Source organism: Gopherus flavomarginatus, chromosome 11, assembly GCF_025201925.1.
Source record: "Gopherus flavomarginatus isolate rGopFla2 chromosome 11, rGopFla2.mat.asm, whole genome shotgun sequence".
In the NCBI taxonomy this organism is placed as follows: Eukaryota; Metazoa; Chordata; order Testudines; family Testudinidae; genus Gopherus; species Gopherus flavomarginatus.
The window spans coordinates 52,542,767-52,556,130 of record NC_066627.1 but is presented as its reverse complement, the minus strand read 5'-3'; positions in this window follow the sequence as shown (position 1 = coordinate 52,556,130).

Sequence of the window (13,364 nt, the reverse complement as noted above, 5' to 3'; positions counted from 1 at the left end):
GCTGCCCCTCCCTGAGCGGATTGTGGGGAAGTATTTACATGTGATTATAACAGCTAATCTCAGAGTTTTAGTTCTGTCCATTTGCATTACACTGATTATCCGGGGGCGGGAGAGGCTAAAACCCCACCACTGCCTCCAGCCTTGGATGCTGCAGCTGGGCAGGGGCTTGGTCACTCCCGCAGCTGAGCGGCAAAGGGCTGCCACCTTCTCCCAGGCTGGGCACAGCTGAAGCTGCTGCACAGTAAGAGCTGGGGCAAGTGGGGGTATGTATCTTCCACCCCAGGAAAGGTGCTGGCTCAGCATGAGCCCCAGGGGGGCCAGGGCCAAGGGGTCAGGGGAGACAGCAGGGGCCCTGTTTTCCTCTGGCTGCCCCAGGGGTGGCGTATTCCTGGTGAGCAGGGGCTGGGCTTGCAGAAGCCCCACTTGCTCCTCCCTAGCGTGGCCAAGCCTCATGTTGCACTGTGATGGGGAGCTGAGGCAGGACACACATTTGGGTTTGAAGATGGTTGGAGGCAGCAGTGCCCCTCAGCCTGGAGATGACAGTATGGCTGTGCGTTCTCCTCCTCGTCTTGCACCAGTGCGGCTCCAGCTAGCGCTCTGCCCTGGGAGCTCCAGGGTCCGGACTAGCTATTTCCTCCCTGCCCACCTCAGCTGGCTGGTCTGGACAGTGGCCCTAAGGCCTTGCTGGGAGGCGCTGGGCTCATTCCAGTGCTTTGAAGAGGGACAGGCTGTGATGTTCTGGGCTCCTCGAGAGGAGCGCTGCTGGTTCATACAGGGTAGACTCCATGGGCTCCCAGGCTGCAAGAGCCCTCAGACCCCACCCCCCCTTTGCTCCAGCCAGGAGCACCCTCCTCCTTGCCTGGGGCGCTCCCCAGCAGCACTGACCCGTCTAGCTTTAGTCAGCAGAGAAAACTCCTGGCGGGATCCTGCTCCTTGCGTCAAGCCGAGGAAGGTGTGTGCCCTCCCCTCCCCAGCAAGGAGCCCCTCAGCTGCCCCAACCCTTCCCCTGGGGCTGGGCAGGAGACTGTACCAGCCCATTAGCTCTCACCCCCCTGCCCTCATGCCAGCCCAGCAGTGCCTGGCCTACAGCTGGGCCAAAGACACGCGCAGCGCTCCGCGAACAGCCCGGCCGGCCCGAACCCCGCCGGCTGGACTCTAGCGAGGCTCGGGACGGGCCGCTTCGGGGCGCAGCGACTTGGGCGCCGCCCGCCGCAGCGCCCCGCCCCAGCGCGGAGTCCAGCTGCTGGAGCAACATCGGCCGCCGGTCCCGCCCGGGGACCCCGGCTCCCAGGTGGGCCAAGGCTGGGGGAGGATGGTCCCTAGGGAGTCCCCACATCACTGGGGGCGGTTCCCGTCCAGCCCTGCCTCGGCTGCCTCCGTGCCGAAGGACCCGTTCCCAAAATCCAGCTCGGAGCCAGCATTTCAGCCGCCTCCCCAGGGAGAGACTCGCAACTCCCCCAGGATCAGTGCTTGGCCCCCGAGGAGACCCCCCAGGATCGGTGCTTGGCCCCTGGGGAGACCCCCCCCCCGAGATCGGTGCTTGGCCCCCGGGCAGACCCCCTAGAGATCGGTGCTTGGCCCCCGGGCAGACCCCCTAGAGATCGGTGCTTGGTCCCCGGGGAGACCCCCCAGGATCGGTGCTTGGCCCGGGGAGACCCCCAGAGATCAGTGCTTGGCCCCCGGGCAGACCCCCCCCAGAGATCGGTGCTTGGCCCCCAGGGAGACCCCCCCCAGAGATCGGTGCTTGGCCCCCGGGGAGACCCCCAGAGATCAGTTCTTGGCCCCCAGGCAGACCCCCCCCCCAGAGATCGGTGCTTGTCCCCTAGGGAGACCCCCAGAGATCGGTGTTTGGCCCCCGGGGAGACCCCCAGAGATCAGTGCTTGGCCCCTGGGCAGACCCCCCCCGAGATCGGTGCTTGGCCCCCGGGGAGACCCCTCAGAGATCGGTGCTTGGCTCCCAGGGAGACCCCCCAGAGATCAGTGCTTGGCCCCTGGGGAGACCCCCAGAGATCGGTGCTTGGCCCCCGGGGAGACCCCTCAGAGATCGGTGCTTGGCTCCCAGGGAGACCCCCAGAGATCAGTGCTTGGCCCCCAGGCAGACCCTGAGCCCATTGGAGACACCCCCACCCCAGCATTAGTGTTCAGCATGCGGCTCAAGCCATGATGAGAAGCTTGAGGGAGTTCAGAGAGGAGCAGAAGGGCCAGGGTTCGGGGCTGAGATGAGAGCCTTGGCCCCCTGTGTGGGTGGGCAAAGCCTGGGCTCCAGGGCTATCTGGGCACATGCCAAGCGAGCTGGAGTGGAGTTGAGGACAGAGTATGGGGCTGTTGCCAGGAGCCATGGGCAGAAAGGCCATGGGGCGGTGACCCCTGTGCTAGGCAGGGTCTGACCCCAGCTTGGGGAAGGGGGTGGTTGTGATGAAGTCTGTCCTTACCCTAGGAGAGCTGTGGGGGTCAGCGCCTGGAGACGCTGCCGCTCATTAGCCTGGGTGACCTTCCCGCTCCCCGTCTCTGGCTAGAGCTAAGTGGGTTTGTTACATGTTTAATATCCTGAGAATGTGATTAGTCGGTGTTTAATTACGGATCCAACCTGGGAGATAATCCACATTTCAGCAGGGAGACACGACGGGCGGGTTCCCATCTGGGCACTCCTGGCTCCCAGGCCCCTGCCCTAAAACAGCTGCTTACAGCTGCCTGAACCACGCCTCTCCTGGCTGCTCCCCAAATGCTCAGCTCCAGCCCTCCTTGCCTGGGCTCCTTTGTCCTGTTTCTTCTGAGGGCTTGTCTACATCAGAAAGTTGCAGCGCTGGTGAGGGAGTTACAGCGCTGCAACTTTGAAGGTGTACACATCTGCAGGGCACCACCAGCGCTGCAACTCCCTGTTTGCAGCGCTGGCCGTACTCCCGTTTTGTCTCGGGTGTAGAGGATCCAGCGCTGGTGATCCAGCGCTGGTAATCCAATGTAGACACTTACCAGCGCTTTTCTTGACCTCCGTGGAAGGAGGAAGCCTCTGGTAATCAAGCTGGTCTCCTTTCCCGGTTTGCTCTCTCGTTCCCGGAGCCCAGAGCAAGCAGGTCTCCTTCCCTGCGGTTTGCTGGGTGGCTCCGGGAACGAGAGAGCAAACCGCGGCGAAGCGGGTCTCCTTTCCCGGTTTGCTCTCTCGTTCCCGGAGCCCAGAGCAAGCAGGTCTCCTTCCCTGCGGTTTGCTGGGTGGCTCCGGGAACGCGAGAGCAAACCGCGGCGAAGCGGGTCTCCTTTCCCGGTTTGCTCTCTCGTTCCCGGAGCCCCGAGCAAGCAGGTCTCCTTCCCTGCGGTTTGCTGGGTGACTCCGGGAACGAGAGAGCAAACCGCGGCGAAGCGGGTCTCCTTTCCCGGTTTGCTCTCTCGTTCCCAGAGCCCCGAGCAAGCAGGTCTCCTTCCCTGCGGTTTGCTGGGTGGCTCCGGGAACGAGAGAGCAAACCGCGGCGAAGCGGGTCTCCTTTCCCGGTTTGCTCTCGCGTTCCCGGAACCCCCCTTGAAGCCGCCCAACAGCGCTGCAGTGTGGCCACATCTAACACCACTTGCAGCGCTGGTTGCTGTAAGTGTGGCCACTCTGCAGCGCTGGCCCTATACAGCTGTACTAATACAGCTGTAACAACCAGCGCTGCAAAACTTTAGATGTAGACATGGCCTCAGTTCCCAATGGAAGCCAGAAAGTCTCCGCCTTCTCCCTAAGCACGTCCTGCCAGAAATGGCCCAGGCTGGTGGGGGGGCTGCAGTCAGGGCAGGATATAGCGGTTTGTATTCCCCTCTTATTTGTTCCTTTGCCTCTTCCCTGTGCTAACAGGAATGGGGTTTGGGCTTAGCTTCCCTGTTGCACAATGGCTGAGCAACCGATTCGTTAACCATTTGTCAGCAGGGCTGCCCAGAGGATTCAGGGAGCCTGGGGCAAAGCAATTTCGGGGGCCCCTTCCATAAAAAAAGTTGCAATACTATAGAATACTATATTCTCGTGGGGGCGCCTGCAGGGCCGAGGGCCTGGGTCAAATTGCCCCACTTGCCCCCCTCTCTGGGCAGCCCTGTTTATCAGCCCCAGCCAGAGTGTTTCCAGAACTCGCTCTGACCACAGGCTCCTCAGAGAGATGCTGGCTGCCTCTCATGGACTGTGGGCGATTTCAGCCAGCAGTGGCCCCTTCAGCACTCCTGGGTGTGGGGGGGCCAGCCGTCTCCCTCTGGGGCTCCAGGCAGACCCTTCTGGCCTGGACCCAGAGCTGGCAAAGGTGATGTGTCCCCTGCCTGGTCCTGTGCAGGGCTGGTCTGCACACACAGCTGCAGTGGTTTAAGTGAAGGTGTAACTCGAAATGGATCTCGGTGCAGACCTGTGTTGGGAAGGGGAACCGGGTGGCCTCATTCATTTTGATTCCGACCTCTGGGTGGAGGAGGTTGCACACAAGAAGCTGCTAGAGAGGCTCATTGTCATCACGGGTGAGAGTCAAACGGCCTAGAGGGAGCAGGAAGGAACCGTCACAGTTCTCACCATGTCACAAGGTCAAAGCAGGCTGCAAGGTGCCATGTTGGGACTTGTGTGGTTTAATCTAGTTAGACTCAGACTCATAGGTCAGAAGGGACCAATATGATCATCTAGTCTGACCTCCTGCACAAGGCAGGCCACAGAACCCCACCCATCCAATTTTATAACAACCCCTAACCCAGGACTGAGTTATTGAAATCCTCAAAATTGGTTTGAAGACCTCAAGCTGCAGAGAATCCACCATCAAGCGACCCGTGCCCCACGCTACAGGGGAAGGCGAAAAACCTCCAGGGCCCCTGCCAATCCGCCCTGGAGAAAAATTCCCTCCCGACCCCAAATATGGCGATCAGCTAAACCCTGAGCATGTGGGCAAGACTCACCAGCAAGCACCCAAGAAGGAATTCTCTGCAGTAACTCAGTTCCCATCCCATCCAACATCTCCCCGCAGACCATTGAGCAGACCTATCTGGTGGTAATCCAAGATCAATTGCCCAAATTAACGATCCTATCATAACATCCCCTCCATATACTTACCAAGCTTTGTCTTAAAGCCAGAAAAGTCTTTTGCCCCTACTACTTCCCTCGGAAGGCTGTTCCAGAACTTCACTCCCCTAATGGTTAGAAACCTTCGTCTAATTTCAAGTCTAAACTTCCTAATATCCAGTTTATACCCATTCGTCCTCGTGCCTACATTAGTACTAAACTTAAATAATTCCTCTCCCTCCCTAACGTTAACCCCCCTGATATATTTATATAGAGCAAGCATATCCCCCCGCAGCCTTCTTTTGGCCAGGCTAAACAAGCCAAGCTCTTTGAGTCTCCTTTCATAAGGCAGTTTTTCCATTCCTCGGATCATCCTGGTAGCCCGTCTCTGAACCTGTTCCAGTTTGAATTCATCCTTCTTGAACATGGGACACCAGAACTGCACACAGTATTCCAGATGGGGTCTCACCAATGCCTTATATAACGGTACTAACACCTCCTTATCCTTGCTGGAAATACCCCGCCTGATGCATCCCAAAATCGCATTTGCTTTTTTAACAGCCGTATCACATTGGCGACTCATAGTCATCCTGCTATCAACCAATTCCCCAAGGTCCTTCTCCTCCTCCGTCGCTTCCAACTGATGCGCCCCCAACGTATATCTAAAATTCTTATTATTAATGCCTAAGTGCATGACCTTGCACTTTTCACTATTGTATTTCATCCTCTTTCTATTACTCCAGTTTACAAGGTGGTTCAGATCTTCCTGAATAGTATCCCTGTCCTTCTCCGTGTTAGCAATACCCCCCAGCTTTGTGTCATCCGCAAACTTTATTAGCACATTCCCGCTCTTTGTGCCAAGGTCAGTAATAAAAAGGTTAAATAAGATCGGTCCCAAAACTGATCCTTGAGGGACTCCACTAGTGACCTCCTTCCAGCCTGACAGTTCACCTTTCAATACGACCCGCTGGAGTCTCCGCTTTAGCCAGTTCCTTATCCACCTTACAACTTTCATATTCATCCCCATCTTTTCCAATTTAACTAACAGTTCCCCATGCAGAACCGTGTCAAATGCCTTACTGAAATCGAGGTAAATTATATCTACCGCATTTCCTTTATCTAAGTAATCCGTCACCTTCTCAAAGAAGGAGATCAGATTGGTTTGACACGATCTACCTTTAGTAAATCCATGTTGCAATTCGTCCCAATTACCATTGACCTCTATGTCCTTAACTACTTTCTCCCTTAAAATTTTTTCCAAGACCTTACATACTACAGACATCAAGCTAACAGGCCTATAATTACCCAGATCACTTTTATTCCCTTTCTTAAAAATAGGAACTACATTAGCAATCCTCCAGTCATACGGCACAACCCCCGAGTTTATCGATTGCTTAAAAATTCTCGCTAACGGGCTCGCAATTTCACGCGCCAGTTCCTTTAATATCCTTGGATGGAGATTGTCCGGGCCCTCCGACTTTGTCCCATTGAGCTGTTCAAGTACGGCCTCTACCTCAGTTGCGGTAATATCCACTTCCATATCCACATTCCCGTTTATCATCCCTCCGTCATCGCTAGACTCCTCACTAGTCTTATTAAAAACTGAGGCAAAGTACTTGTTTAGGTGTTGGGCCATGCCTAGGTTATCCTTAACCTCCATTCCATCCTCAGTGTATAGCGGCCCCACTTCTTCTTTCTTTGTTTTCTTCTTATTTATGTGGCTGTAGAACCTTTTACTATTGGTTTTGATTCCCTTTGCAAGGTCCAGTTCAATGCGGCTTTTAGCCTTCCTCACTTTATCCCTACATGTTCTGACCTCACCAAGGTAGCTTTCCTTACTGATCCTGCCTTTCTTCCACTCCCTGTAAGCTTTCTGCTTTTGTCTAATCCCCTCTCTGAGTTGCTTGCTCATCCAGTTTGGCCTACAACTCCTGCCCAGGGTTTTTTTCCCCTTTCTTGGGATGCAGGCTTCCGACAGTCTCCGCAGCTGCGACTTAAAGTAATTCCAGGCCTCCTCCGCATTTAAATCCACTAGTTCCTCCGTCCAATCCACTTCCCTAACTAATTTCCTTAACTAGTTATTAGTGATCTAAGCAGGAGGTGGGCAGGGTGCAGGCAAACGCGGCAGCTGACGGGAAGGTACTAGTCCAGGCTGGAAATGGCAGACGTAGCCAGGGGAATGGACGACACGGTTGGTCTCACTTCAGCTGCCAGCTGGTGGGTGGTGTTCAGTGGCACAGAGGAAGGTCTAACACCATCCAACGGGACGTGCTGAAGTTAGACAAGTGAGGAAATATGGTGTAATTTTTCAAACGTGAGGTAGTTTCCCACTGGAATGACTTCCCGGGGCCGGGGTGGGTTCCCATCACTGACTCCTTTAAATCCAGATGAGAGGTTTCTCCAAGAGCTCTGCCTTAGGAATGGTTTGAGGTCAGGTCTCTGGTCCAGTCAGACGGGATGATCACAGTGGTCCCTTCTGTCCTTGGAATCCAGGACCATGGTGGCAAATGGGAGTCAGTGGCGATAAACACAAAGTGATGCACATTGGTGGGGACAGTCTGACACCTCCCTAGATTACCTGCCAGGGACGGGAGCTGGGTGCCACTGCAGACAGCAGTGGAGACCTGTGCTCAATGCGCAGCTGCAGGCAGAAGAGCTGCACCAGGACCGGGGTGGAGAATAACATGGGGAATCTTCCAGCACCTTTGCATCAATCGATAGTGCGGATCCTGTGGGCAGCGCTGGGCCCTCATCACATGCAGCTGGGGGGTCAGGGAAGGGTGATGAGAATGAGCAAGGCTGGAAAAACTGAGCCACAGCACAGGCACCGAGGAATAGCCAGTGAAACCAACAGGTGGGAAATTCAGAACTGATAAAGGAAATTCTTATTCATGCATTGTGTAATTAGCCTGTGGAACTCACTGCCACAAGAGGTCACTGAGCCAAGAACTTGGCTAGGTTCCAAGGGGGATGGATCTAGACTGTTCTCAGTGGCGGCAGATGACAGAACAAGGAGCAATGGTCTCAAGTTGCAGTGGGGGAGGTTTAGGTTGGATATTAGGAAACACTGTTTCACTAGGAGGGTGGTGAAGCACTGGAATGGGTTACCGAGGGAGGTGGTGGAATCTCCTTCCTTAGAGGTTTTTAAGGTCAGGCTTGACAAAGCCCTGGCTGGAATGATTTAGTTGGGAATTGGTCCTGCTTTGAGCAGGGGGTTGGACTACATGGGGATGGGCTCTCTGCGCTGGGAGATGGGGCAGGTAGGGGTCAGTCAATAGAAGGGAGTTCTTCTCGGCATGATCTTGATCTTGTCCTGGGGGACTCACCACCACAGGATGTTAGGAAGGCGGGGTCCCAGGGCTCCATAGGGCTGCTCCAGCTGCAGTGACACTGTCTGCCAGGATGCTCTGGGGGACAGGAGGTTTCCAGCATTTCATGCCTTGTTCTGGTGGGAAAGGGGCCAGAACATGGGAATCCAGCTGCTGCCAGGAGCCTGCTTCTGGCTCCTGGATGGGGGCAGCTGGATGGGGTCCCTCTGGGGAAGGGACTGTGGTTGGCTCCGAATGGCAGGAATGGGAGTCCCCGTCCCAGGAAGATCTGAACAGGCCCTGCCCTGTGTGACCCGGCCCTTGTCCCCACAGCTCAGCTATCCCTGGTCCGGCAGGGGGAGGTGAGTGGGCATTTCCTGGGCTCTGTGGGGTGGGATCCCCGGGGGTGCCCAGCAGGGTGCACCAGGCCATGACATGCTGTGATCTGACCCGCAGGGCGAGAAGTACGTGGTGCTGTAGCAGCGCTCCCAGGAAGCAGTGTCTGGCCTGCCAGCCGGCATGGCCCTGTGGGAGGGCCCGCGGGCAGGGCCAGAGGAAGGGCCTGCATTGCCCCACATCCTGGTCACTGACTTCAGTGCTTCGGTGAGACACAGGGAACCTTGGACCCTGCCCCATGGCACTGCCATGGGCTTCCCCCTCCCTTGGCTCCCTGGCCCTTTCCCACCACAGCAGCCCCCCACATCCCCTGCCCCAAGGGGACCTGTGTGGCCCTGAGAGCTTGGGGAGGGCACGTGGGGCACTGCTGGCTGCAGAGGTGGGGATCGGGCTCAGGCAGGGCACACGTGCTGTGCAGCTTCCCGAGGCCCCGTGGTGAAGGGGGGCTGAGGAGTTTGGCCCCTGCTGTGGTACCAGCCCTGGGGCCAGGCTGGGTTTGGGGCTCTCCCCGCAGGCATCTGCCCCACCCTGACCCACCTGAGCTCAGGTGCTGGGAGCCAGGGGCTCCCGTGTTCGAGGCAGGGCCCTGGCAGGAGGTGAAGGGGGAGAGCTCTGGGCCCCAGGGGGAGTGGAAGGGGGAGAGCTCTGGTCTGGGGAGGGACAGGCAGGGGGAGAGCTCTGGGTCCTGGGGAGGGACGGGCAGGGGGAGAGCTCTGGGTCCTGGAGGGAGGGGAAAGGGGAGAGCTCTGGTTTGCAGGGGGAGCGGAAGGGGGAGAGCTCTGGGCCCCAGGGGGAGCGGAAGGGGGAGAGCTCTGGTCTGGGGAGGGACGGGAAGGGGAGAGCTCTGGGCCCTCGGGGCAGGGGAAGGGGAGAGCTCTGGGCCGGGGCCCCAGCATGGAGCCCCAGGGGCTCTGTTTCACTGCAGCCTTCTCAGCCCCTGTGCTCCCAGCTAGTGGTGGAGACAGACCCACAGGCAGCTCATCCTGAATTCCTCCCTTGGCATGTCTCCTGGGGGGCAGAGCACTGCAGCCTGGGGCAGCCTCGAGGGGGTCCCTGCTACAGCCCCTGACCCACAACCTGGGCCTGACCCCCCAAGAGCGGCAGAGGAGGATGCAGAAAGTGTCTCCAAGGTGAGGGGTGCCCGGCAAAGTAGCCAGTGGTGGCGGGAGGAGCCGGGTGTGGGGCTCTCGCACACAGGCAGGGCCCCCAGGGACGTACGGGGTAGAAGGTATCTGACCCAGGGGAGGGGTGTGCTGTGGGAGACACCCCCGGTGAATGGGCAGAGAATGGCATGTGTTGGTGGGCGACCGTGGTCTTGGGGGCATGGGCAGCAGGTTAGAGCCCCAGGTATTTGCGAGGCGCTGCAGACAGCGATCCCGAGCAGGAGTCTGCTAGCGGGATACGTGGGGGAAAGGGGAACCCCACCCTAGTGTCTCCAAGGACGCGTGCTGGATGCTCCACCGGGAGACAGCGCTGAGGCCTCCTGGCGCTGCAGGCGAGGGGTTGCTGGGAGCTCCTGGGCCGTGCTGCTGAGGGACTGAATGGGGGTGCTGGGGAATTGTAGGGGCTGGGACGGGCCCCGGCAGGGATTCTGTGTGCTCTGCAGGCACCAGCACCCCTGTGGGCCAGCCGGGGTCCGGTATGACCAGACATGGCAGTATTCCTGGCCCCACTCCATGGAGCAGACAGATCCCAGGGGCCTGACCCCAGGCCTGGCTCTGCGGGCCAAGCAGGTTGGCAGCTCCTGGGTCACTGCCACACGGAACCTGGGTCAGTCCTGGGCTGCGGAGAGCCTGGCACCCAGACGGAGGGCTGGCAGGCAGTGCAGGGAGGTTCCCCAGAAGTGGGCAGCTCTCCAGCCCCTGGAAGGTGGGGAGGAAGTGGGGCTGGGGCCTTCCCCCAGCTGTGGTGTCCCTTGGTGCCGTCAGAACGGGCAGTGGGCACTGGCTGCAGCTGCGGCACTCCCCCTCCCCCATGTGTGGGGAGAGCTCCTTCTCCGGGCAGCCCCGTGCACCTCCCTCCCTCTCCCTCTGCTCTCCCGGCAGCCTGAGTTGGAGCAGGATGCCTCCAAGGATGGAGGGAGCAGCCTGGCCTCCAGCTCTGTGGCGGTGAGTAGTAGGCAGGATGGGGTGTCGGATGCCCAGGATCGGTGCTACGCCCCCAGCCGTGGAACAGTCTCTAGGACAGGCCCCATCAGTGCCAGGCCTCCCAACCCCCCGGGATTTTCCTTTTCCTGCCCTGGGCAGGCCGTGCAGCCCCCCAACCTCCTTAGACAGGACCTCCAGGGCTCCCGCCCTCCTGCTTGGCACTGTGAGCTCCACTCAGCCAGTCCCACTGAACCAGCCCCTGGCACAGACTCGTGCGCCCTGCCGGGGTGACCACACCTCGCCCAGCCTTCCAGTGACACTCGCATGGCGCTGGCACAACAGGCGGGTTTGTTCGTCCCCCGGACACGGCACAGGGAGGCCGTAGGGTAGCCCAGAGAGAGGGAGGCTGAAGCACCGACTGTTCTGGGGAGCCCCAAGGCCAGGCAGGCTGCAGAGACCTCCGTGTTCAGGCTCTGGGTCTCTGTCGGAGCTGCTCGGTCACTTCCCAGGTGAGAGCCCGACTCCTTCTGGCAGCCGACGCTGAGCCCCTCCTCGCTTCATCCCTGTCCTGTGTTCTCGAGCTGGGGTCTGCCCATCTTCCCTGCTGAGAGGTGGGAACCCGTCTCCCTCTGGGCCTGTGAGCCCCCTCCCACCCCCCAGGGCCCTGCAGGGCCCCGGTGCTGCTGAGAGGTGGGAACTAGGGCATCGTTTAATTGCAGTTAACTCACACAATTAACTCAAAAAAATTAATTGCAATGATTTGCACTGTTAATAGAATACCAATTGAAATGTATTAAATATTTGTGGCTGTTTTCTACTTTTTCAAATATATTGATTTCAGTTACAACACAGAATACAAAGAGTACAGTGTTCACTTTATATTATTTTTATTACGAATATTTGCACTGTAATATGATAAAAGAAATAATATTTTTCAGTTCACCTCATACAAGTACTGTAGTACAATCTCTTTATTGTGAAAGTGCAATTTACAAATGTAGATTTTTTTACTACATCACTGCACTCAAAACAATGTAAAACTTTAGAGCCTGCAAGTCCACTCAGTCCTACTTCTCATTCAGCCAATTACTAAGAGAAACAAGTTTGTTTACATTTACAGTAGGTAATACTGCCTACTTCTTAATTACAATGTCACCAGAAAGTGAGAACAGGCACTTGCATGGCCCTTTTGTAGCCGGCATTGCAAGGTGTCAGATATGGTAAACATTCGTATGCCCCTTCATGCTTTGGCCACCATTCCAGAGGACATGCTTCCATGCTGCTGGTGCTCATTACAAAAAATAATACATTAATTAAATTAGTGACTGAACTCCTTGGGGAGAATTGTATGTCCCCTCCTCTGTTTTACCCACATTCTGCCATATATTTCATGTTATAGCAGTCTCAGATGATGACCCAGCACATGTTGCTCGTTTTAAGAACACTTTCACTGCAGATCTGACAAAACACGAAGGTACCACTGTGAGATTTCGAAAGATAGTTACAGCTCTCCACCCAAAGTTTAAGACTCTGAAGTGCTGTCCAAAATCTGAGAGGGACGAGGTGTGGAGCATGTTTTCACAAGTCTTAAAAGTGCAACACTCCAATGCGGAAACTACAGAACCTGAACCACCAAAAAAGAAAATCAACCTTCTGCTGGTGGCATCTGACTCAGATGATGAAAATGAACACGTGTTGGTTCGCACTGCTTTGGATCGTTATCAAGCAGAACCTGTCATCAGCATGGACGTTGTCCTCTGGAATGGTGGTTGAAGCATGAAGGGACACATGAATCTTTAGCGCATCTGACATGTAAATATCTTGTGATGCTGTCTACAACAGTGCCATGAGAACACCTGTTCTCGCTTTCAGGTGACATTGTAAACAAGAAGAGGGCAGCATTATCTCCTGCAAATGTAACTTGTTTGAGCGATTGGCTGAAGTAGGACTGAGTGGACTTGTAGGCTCCAAAATTTTACATTGTTTTATTTTTGAATGCAGTTATTTTTTGTACATAATTCCATATTTGTAAGTTCCAGTTTCATGATACAGAGATTGCACTACAGTACTTGTATTAGGTGAATTGTAAAATACTATTTCTTCTGTTTTTTACAGTACAAATATTTGAAACAAAAATAATAATATAGAGTGAGCACTGTACCCTTTGTATTCTGGGTAGTAATTGAAATCAATAGATTTGAAAATGTAGAAAACAGCCAGAAATATTTAAATATTTAAATAAATGGTATTCTATTGTTCTTTAACAGCGCAATTAATCACAATTCATTTTTTCAGTTGTCTGACAGCCCTAATGTGAACCCATCTCTCTCTGGGCCGAGGGCCATTGTGCCTGGCTGGGCCCCGGTGCTGCTATCTGTCACTCACCGTGTCTCTCCCCCCAGCTGGACCCCGTGGAGAAGGAGTGGCTGCAGGGGGCAGCCAGCAGGCACCTGCTCACCCTGAGTCACCTGCTCAAACAGGAGCCGTCCCTGGCCACCAGGAAGGCAAGTGTGGCCCTCATGCCCGGCCTGATGTGCTCAGCTGGTCTGGGGAAAGCAGGAGGGGTTCTGTGCCCGACCCGCT